Raw genomic sequence first — 10,324 nt, 5'->3', positions numbered from 1 at the left:
TCATCAACAAATCTATGTCTTGGATAAAGAAATCTGAAAAACACGAACGTTATTCTGTCGATGGTCCGAACAATGGCATACGGTGTGCCCTACTTATTAGTCAAAACCAAGTTTTACCAAATTGCATTCATTAATTCCAGAATACTTTTGAAAGACTTGTATTGTATTATTGTTTTTTATTATTTACATAATAATATTTTGTTTCAAACGCTTTGATTCTATGATAATTTGCGAACCATTTTTTTGCGAAAATAGTATGACTTTTTAAGGCCACATATTGTATCCATTGTTTCCTCCTGAGTTATCGGCGTAAAAACATTCAGCTGTGGCATAAAATGCTATTCAATAAATTGCTAAATATGTACAATAAATACTTTCATTTCATTTCGGTTGACTTATATGTGAACTTTTCAGCATCTCTGCTACAAAATTACACCTTATCTATATTCAGTTTATTGTACATAGGTACATGGACACAAACCTTTCTTTGGCCTAATGCGTAAAACTGCTGATGTTTTTTTTTTCGTACACGTTTAAGATTATGTTCCATTGATGTAAGCTAACATTAAATATCATCATTTAAAGTTTTTTTTAACATCAGCTTTTTCTTCAAGTCATCCACGTTTGAAAGTATACATATAGTTCTGCTGCACTACTTTCTTGGTCGCATTAACTACTTGTTTTCTATTGAGCTTAAACAGAATTCAATTAGGTGTTGTTCGTTCTTTTCAATATTTGGCAGACCGTTACTATAGAAAGGAAATCTTTTTTTGAAAAAATTTCCTTCCAAAAAAGTGTCATATTTAGGACATTCAAGCATGAAATGAATTTCATCTTCTGTTTTCCCTAGATTGCACATTTTACATAACCACTCTGAGATAGGAGTATTTTTGTATCTACCACATTCTATTTCTAATCTATGGGCACTTATTCTAAAATATGATAATTTAAAAACAAGATCAACAAGGAAAGGCGGCGTTCAATGAACGCAACCCCCACACGACCGAGCAACAAAAACCAGTGACAAGGAGCTTAGGCGGACCCAACAAAAACAAGACGGGGCACGGGCTGGTTCATCACTAAAATGATAAATGATTTGTAACTAATAAGGAATTCAAAGAAAACAAATAAATGATTGAATAATAGGAAATGATTTGTAACTGATAAGGAAAACAAATGAATGATGGAATAATAGGCCCACAAAGGGCACAGGGGGACAAGAGACCGGGGGAAGGGTGGGATGGGCGTAAATTAAAGAAATAAAAACTAGGGGCAAAGGGAAAGATACTTACCGTAGACGAGAAAACAACCAGGGACACAAGCAAAAGTGCACGAAACCTCACTCTTAGAATATGATAAACAAGATCAACAAGGAAAAACGGCGCTCAATGAACCCCCATATGACCCAGCAACAAGAACCAGCGGCAAGGAGCCCAGGCGGACCCCAAACAAAAACAGGACAGGGCAAAGACAGAGCACGGACAGGTTAATCACTAAATGATATATTAGCCCCACCATGTTCTTATAATCGAGACAGTGTAAATAAAATGAATCTCCGCTAAGTGAAATTCTAACAGTTGTTATGGTTACAAAAGGTTAAATAAGTAAAACACCAAAATGATCATGTAGAAACATATAAAAGTAAACCCAATGACCATAACAGAAGTACTCAATAGAATAAATAAATACAGAATCCCTGAAGGAAGCCCAACACGACAAAATTGAAAATGTTGCAGTATGGAACGCCATAGCTGCCTCATGTTATAACATTTTTTTTTATCGTGCCAAGAAAGCGTCTTATCATGTCAAATATAAGCGCTGTAATACCATTGTTATTTGTCGACTTGTCTAAACATTGCCTTATTATGTGTAACAGTAGTCTTATCTCTTTAAAATATGATGTTGACTTGTATTAAAATTGTTTAATTATTTCAAACAGTAGTGTTATCATGTCAAAATGTCGTTCTGGCTTGTCTGAAATGTGTCATATTATGTCAACTAGTCGCGCTATTTGGTCAAATTGTGGAACTGTTTTGTTAAAAGACTGTCTGATCATTTGAAACAGTAGTGTTCTCTTGTCAAAATTTGGTGTTGACTTGTAAAAGCACAGCTTTATTTTATCAAACTGCCATGTTATTTTGTCAAAATACGGTGTTTAAATGCCTTAAAAGTGTCTTATTGTGCCAAACAACTGTGTTAATTTGCCAACGTTCACTACGAAATTGTCTTTTTATATCAAATATTCGGATTATCTTGCCGAAATAGAGTGTTGACTGGGCTAAATCATGCCTTATTATGATAAACTGTATGCTATTTTGTCAAAAAGCGGTTTTGACTGATTAAAACTCAGTCTTTTAAAGCCAAAAAATTGCGGTATCTTGTCGAACTGTGGTAATGGCTTGTCTAAACTCTTTCTTATAATGTAAAACAAAAGTGTTATATTGTCGAAATTTGATTTTTTCTTGTAAAACACAAAAAACAGTCTCATTATGTCTAATAATTGTGTAAATTGGTTAAAATTTAGTTCTGTCTTGAGAAAGCGCTGTCTGATTTTGCTAAACTGTCCCGTATTCTTTTTTGCTCTATCTTTTCACGCTCCGCGTGGGCCATGGTCACGTGATACTAAATTTTGACAACATCGCATCTGGACAGGATAACCCAATTATCTGACATAATGAGACGGTATTTAGAAAAGTTAATGTAATAAATTGGCAAGTCAACTTCACTGTATTACATAATGATACTGTGTTTTAACAACTAAACACCACATTTGAAAAGGAAAAATGATACTTCGCCATAAAAGGATGATGTTTAGTAAAATTAACACATAACCTTGACAAAATAAAATGACACTTTGACAAAATGATAGTAATTTTAGACCAGCCATCACCACGTTTCGACAAGATGACTATTTGACATAATAAGACGAATATAGACAAGTTGAATCTGCATTTGGACATAACAGCATGACAGTTTGACAAATTAAAATAGCGTTTTAACAGTTCATAACCATATTTGTAAAAAAATACCACCATTATTTCACATAATAAGACGGTGTTTAGGCCGGTTAAAATAAAGTTTGGATAAAATAGCATGGCGATCTGAGAAAATAAGGCAGTGTTTAGACATGTCAATACCATTATTCGACAATGCAACAATACTTTTTGACATAATAAAATAACGTTTACACAAACAAACAAAATTTATGGCAAGTCAACATTAGTATTTCACATAATAAGTATATTTTTAGACAAGATAACAACAGTTTTAGACAAGAAAGCATGATGTTTTGGCACAATAAGACAGAATTAAACCACCTCATACAAAGCAACATAACAGTTTGACAAAACAGGGCAGCACTCAGCCAGGTCAATATAACGGTTGAACAAGATATCACTACTAGCCGACATAATAAGACATGAGTTTGACAAGTTGACACCGAATTCCGACAAGATTACACTACTGTTTCACATAATAAGACAATTTCTAGACAAATTCCCACCACAGTTGCACAAGACTGCATGCTATTTTGACATAAAAGACATCCTTAAAGCAAGATAAAACCGAATTTGAACACAATGACATGGCAGTCTGACAAAATGTGACGGTGTTTAGACATGTCAATGCCACATTTGGACAAGACAAAACGACAGTATAACATAATACAACAGTGTCATAACATACCAGGGTCACATTTGGATAAGATAAAACCAACTTCCGACAAGATAACACTACTGTTTCACATGATAAGACAATTTCAAGACAATTCAACACCACATTTAAACAAGTCTGTATTCAGACATATTGAAATCTTAATTCGAAAAGATGGCGTGCATGTTAGACATATTAAGCTTCCATTCAGCATGTTAACACCGGATTTGCACATGATAACATGACATTTTGAAATAATAAGACAGTGTTAAGACAAGTCAGCACTACGTTTGGACAAGATAAAATGAATATTTGACCTAATAAGACTTCGTTAAGACGAGTTCTCATAAAATGTTGGCAAGTCAACACTTCTATTATACATAATAAGACGTTTTTAGGGAAAAATAAAATGAAATGTTACAACATGAGGCAGCTATGGCGTTCCATATTGCAGGCTCGGTTTGATTGAGCCTGTTCATGGACGGTACTGGAAAGTGCAAGTTACCGTCCACGCCCCCTAGCACCGGCTTAAGCTGAATTCAACATTTAACACGAAAATGGTGAAATTTTGAATTAACAAACATCCGCAGATGTGTTCATACGGCGGTTATCATACCTGACATAAATGTTGTCTAAAAGAAAAGAGAGTGCTCTACAAACTTCGTCACATGTCCACGTAGTATAATGTTTAACAATACCGTTAGTAAAAAAGCTTTGTTAGAATTACATGCTAGAAAGGTAACTTTTTCCCGTGCAAAAGTTTTCTGATTTAGGGAAATTAGTTTATCATTGATTAATTTATGTGGCAAAGTTGAATAAAGAGTAGAAAAGTCGTATGTACTGACAGTTGGAGCTTGAAAGTTCTTAATTTTGAATTTATCCAAGATTTTACCAGAATTTTTAATAGACCAAAAGAGATGTTTGCCTGTGTTTTCATAGACTTTATCACAATATCTAATTACATGTGTTTTAATGGCAGTCAAACAAGACATTAATAAAAAAAGAGAGTTTGCTTGTAGTTAAAGATGTAGAATTAGCAATGAATCTGGCTTTGTAAGTTTTTTTATGTAATTTAGGACTCCAATACAAAATAGGAAATTCGAGTTCTTTTTCATTAATTTGGACTTTTAGATTGGAAAAAGATGTTCATTTCCACGACAAAAATTAATACGTGAATCAATAATTTTAAAGATGTTACGTTTCCATGTAACTAGAGCATAACTATCCGAATTTTCACGGCGACACCATTTGACCGAAAAAACCTCTATAGATTCAGCAATCTGACTACGACAAGCATTAAAATCAATCTCAGAAGGAATTCTATATTTAGGTCCTTTCAAGAATAAGTTACGAATTCTTTTGTCTGCAGTTATATCAAAATTACCGGCGACTATATGGCCAAAATCTGAATTACAATATTTAGAAGTATCTTAAGTTGTTGGGAGTATTAGACTGAATATCTAAGTCGGAAACAAATAATTGGTATCTCGGAGTTTTTGAAGTATAAAGGAACTGAATTAGTGACACGTATATCACGAAAAATACTTGGTAAATCGATGAAATCGATACCTTTATTAAGAAAGGTTACTTTTAGGAAATGCCTGTCGTGGTCAGATGTGTTGTCAATATGAGGTTTTAAGACGTGCTGAGTATAACTTTGAATAAGATAAGCTGCTGTATAAAAAGGATCTGTTTGAATAACTATATTATCTGCCTCCGCGTCTAAGAATTTCAGAGATGATAATGAAAGGGAAGTAATCAGATGGACACTACGTTTTCCTCTTGATTACATCTGACGGACCAAGTGGGAGACTCTATGATGGAAAGTTCTTAAATCCCTTTGGGACTGAATTGTCTTAATGTTCGTCTTCTGCCTTGCTTCGTCGGGCCCTTGTAGGTTTTCTTGTTGCTCTGTTTTCCTTTAGGACTTTTGTTATGGTCATTGGGTTTACTTTTATATGTTTCTACATGAAGTATTTTCCCCTTTGCCCCTAGTTTTTATTTGAGTTACCCCTTCCCCCAGTCCCCTTCCCTGTGTCCTTTGACTTTGTGGGCCTATTATTCAATCATTTATTTGTTTTCTTTGAATTCCTTATCAATTACAAATTATTTATCATTTAGTGATTAACCTGTCCGTGCCCTGTCCTGTTTTTGTTTGGGGTCCGCCTGGGCTCCTTGCCGCTGGATCGTGTGGGGTTGAGTTGTTGATCTTGTTTATCATATTTCATAACCTCTGATCCCCTTTCAAAATTCCATTTTATTTAGTTCCGCACATTGTTTTCTTGTTTAGGGCAAACGCATTTTTTTACTTGGGGGACCATATGCCGCTTTTGATTGGCACTAACGTGTCGCAATAAGATTCCATGATAACCGCCATATGAACAAATCTGCCGATGTTTCAAAATTTCAATTTTTACCAGTTTGTTAAATGTTTAGTTTTGCTAAAGCTGGTGCTATAGGACGCGGACGGTAACCTGCACATTCTATTACAATCCAATCAATCAAACCGAGCCGGCAACTTTTTTTTCAATTTTGTCTTTTTTTTGCGTTCTTTAGGTATTCATTATTCCTCTTTTTTATCGTATGGGGATTCTTTATTTCTCTATTTTATCTTAAGAAAAATATCTTCCTTTATATTTAAAAAAGAGAAAACAAGAATTAAATGAGACTAAACTTATTCGCGTTGATATACGTAACCACGGGGGGGGGGGGACACGAAGAATGGAGGTCTTATGATAACTTATCAGGTGTTCGTGTGATAACTGTCATGGAGTTCCCGGAAAACGTTGCGGATTACGTCGGAAAACCTTTGTATATACCGAAGAAACACTCGTTATACTTTAAAAAGAAAGTTTGAGTTGCTAAATTATACTTTGACATTTCTGCTGATAACTTCTCCAAAACCTGAACTTGTCACACCCTTTCTTCATTTCTCGTAAATTGGTTGACCTCTTGTCACCAATTCAATGATGTCTTTTTTTTTATTTTCTGCTACTTTTACATTGTCATTTAAAAATTCTTTACATAAGATTTCAAGTTCTACTGAATCTGGAGTATCCAAAACATTTTGTCCATAAGATTATTTTACCATTTTGCTTATATTTTCTTTACAAAAGTCCATTTTTGTTTTATAATAATTTATTTTAGTTTGAGGGTTTCGTTGCTGTTTCACTGTTCTAGCATAATGCTTTGCTCTTAAGGTTTCAAAAAAAAAAACCTTGCCGGGCTTAAATCCTGCAGCTTTAGAAAAAAAACATTGGTGGCCAAGCTGGTCCTCTTGTTGACTTCAATCCTCCTCAATAGCATCTTGCATAAAAAGAACCTCTTAAGCACCTGTTGGTCATTTTACCACCATCAAATTTGCATCTGAAAGTCTTCCAACTTTCAGCTATACTACTCTTGAAATTGGATTTCAAACGATCATATTTAAAAGGCCATCCTACTAAGACTTAAGAATTAATTTTTCAACAGATCTCAGTTTTGGATAAGTCCCCTTCTCTTATATTATTTTCTCCCTCTTCGGCAAGATGTCTGACCACATGCCACAAACATCTTTCACGGCATCACCATTATCATCGTCAATCAATCAATTCGACCTTTTTTTACTTTTTGTGCATGCATGCTTATGTGTCTATGCTGCATTCATTATGAACATCAAGTACGTGCCTATCTCGTTTTCTTATTTGTCTCTTTACTTCTCATTATGCTGTAAAATGTATTTTATTTTGCTTCAGCAGTACATATAGATGTATAATCAGATATTCTCATTCTAGATGTGAAATGATTTTCAAATACGGCTGCACCTATTTTGAAACAGTCTTTCGAGCCGTCCTTAAAAGTAAGCAGGGACGTCAAGGAAGTGTACTAGGGTGCGAGAGCAATGACGACCTAAGATATGCCCTCTTCTTGACACCAAAAAAGTTATAAGGACTACCTTCTTCATTATTGTGTGATGTCATAGGTATTTGCACGTTCTTCGGAATGAACAACTCTGTTGTTGTTTTCTATAAGAGTAAAGAGGAGACGCTATGTTTACTACAGTTGATATTCGGCTGAATATTGTTTTGTACATTTTCGCTCACACTGGATAAAACGACAAAATGGTGAAACGGTTTGTACTGCATTCTTGCGTGTAGACTAAATTTGATATTTGAATGAAATGGACTCAAATATGCATTTTCAGCTTGTCTTAAAACAACAATTACCCGTTATAAACATTTGAGTGGGACATTATATCAAGCAACATCTTTTTGAATGACAATCCAATGTAAAAACAAATGTTAAAGGCACATTATGCCTCCGAAGTCAATATTTTTTATACTTTAAAAGGGTAAGATATGTGTGAAATCTTAGATGATAAAAAACTGCAGAAATTATCGTTGAATGCTCAGTAATGTGTTGTAAAGGTAGATAAGTGTACACAAATTAGTATTTTGACTTCTATACAAAAAACTGTCACACTGTAATTATGCAAAAGAAAAGAGCAAAAGAAGCGAAAGATAGTTCATCTATATGGCCCATGAGTATTTTTTAAAACTGTTATAAGATACAAAAAATGTTTTGAGAAATAAAATTATATAATTTCAGGGGTTTAATTGTATAATATATATCTAAGAACTCAAAAGTGTTACATACTACATAGTAAAGCGCATACAATAAAGACCTTACTAGTGCAGTTTTTAGGTACATGTAAGAAAATGGTCAGGCCATGGAAAAGGGGCGAATAATCTATTTAAAAAACGTATCGACGAGACAAAGTTAAATAATAAACATCTCCCTTAACAATCTTTTAAATATATGATATAAAAATAGCTGCAATAGCATTGGTCATCACGGCAGTCAACAGAACAAAATTAATGATAAAATCTCACCGATGGTATATTTGGATTTTCCCTGTCTATTTTTTTGTTTAGAAATAGATTGAGAGTGTATTGAATCAAAGCACAGAAGGCGCTGAATTTGTTTGGGTCTCAGAATGTCAGAAAGGTGAAGGTTGTGAGATTATAAACCAATTTGTTTTTGTATAGTGCCACCAATGCTTTCCAGTGTTTTAACTGTAGTAAATTGGCTATAAGACTAATTGCAACACTGATATTCAATTCAATGTTTATTTGACTTAAACAATTAAAAAAAAATTAGTTGCCTTAACTGGGATTTGAACTCCAGACCTCTCGATTCCTAAGCGAGCGTGCAAACCGTGAAGTTATATGTTAATTGCCTGAAGAAAACCATATTATTCTAAATTAGGGTTTGTAACATATTATTTCGACGCCAAACCTGTTGTTTAACACAGATGTAGATAATCATGAAGCTTACTATAAGCATGTATATCTATAATGAATAAAACAATATTAGAAATCTTCGACCATTCGGGAACTATTTTGCTTGAAAATTAATGTGCCTGTCATTTGACAATCTTTACGCAGTGATCTCCCCTGAATTTTTCGGCGTTAGTGTACAAATAAAGGGAAGTAACCGCTTCAAAAAAGCAGACTACTTTTGGCATTTGCAATTAACAGCATCAGGGTCTGAAATTTCGCTACCATTATTTGTTTGGTCTGACGACCCAAACAAATAAAAACCCTATATTGTAGAAAGTTAAATACTTAAGCGTGCGCATTAAAGAGATTGTTACGTTTTGCTCTTTATGGCATGTTTCCCAATTAATTCAATCGAGTATAAACTTGAATTACTTGTTTGCGCAGCGTTCGTGTAGTGGTTGAAGACCCGACGTCTTCTTTCAACGTGCTCCAATAAAAACAAGCAAATGTTTTATTTTGTATTTCTTTATCAGGCTTCACTTTTTGTGATCTTTTAAAAAAAATCTTAGCCTATTCATGTAATAAAACAATTAAATGACAAGTGAGCCAAAAATATGACGTGATATTCGCCGGCAAAAAATCATGATGACCCGGGTAATATGTTATCTGTCTTTGATGACTCACTAGTCAATAATTATATAATATGCAACGTTGCCACCCAGTAGCAAAGAGCACTCTGTGAAACACTAAATTTCTGCTTCATTGAAACATAAAACCGTTGGCTAATTGACTTCATATGTTGATATGATATGTCAGTGACGGAAATTGCGATCCCTTCCTACTGCGGAGAACATTCTTCCTCTACACAACCGCAATCGCAACACCTCGACAAGTATTGGTAATAATGGTGGAGTTAATACGGCTTGAAAAATAGATATACCACGTGACTTCAGATGATGTAATATTTGTTTTATAATAAAAGGATAGAGTTTATTGAGATCCAACGAAAAATAAAAGTACTGATTGAAAAGTATGTTTGATTATCAAAGATAATATAAGATATTATGTATACCTATTGAAGACAAATTATAACCGTACATAGGTAAACATATGTATTTTGGTTTAACAAACATAATAATAAGCATGAAAATATTGTAAATTAACTCAATATTGGTGGACCTTGACACGATATAATAGAATAAACTAAGTCAACAAATCTCAGCATATAAAATACTATTTGTTCTCATGTTTAGTTTGTATTAATGAAGGTTGGACCGAAATACTGCATCCGTGCTGTGTATTCATGCTATTATGTTAGAGGTTCTTATCCGAAGATTGTCGGCAAGAGTTTTAATTCTATGGTATGGCCGTAAAAAGTTCCCCTGTTCTTCATGAAGGTAACACGAGTTTTA

The sequence above is a fragment of the Ruditapes philippinarum genome, unplaced genomic scaffold, assembly GCF_026571515.1.
Source record: "Ruditapes philippinarum isolate M1 unplaced genomic scaffold, ASM2657151v2 ctg561_1_1_1_1, whole genome shotgun sequence".
Classification (NCBI taxonomy): Eukaryota; Metazoa; Mollusca; class Bivalvia; order Venerida; family Veneridae; genus Ruditapes; species Ruditapes philippinarum.
Note: the sequence above shows the minus strand (reverse complement) of the source record.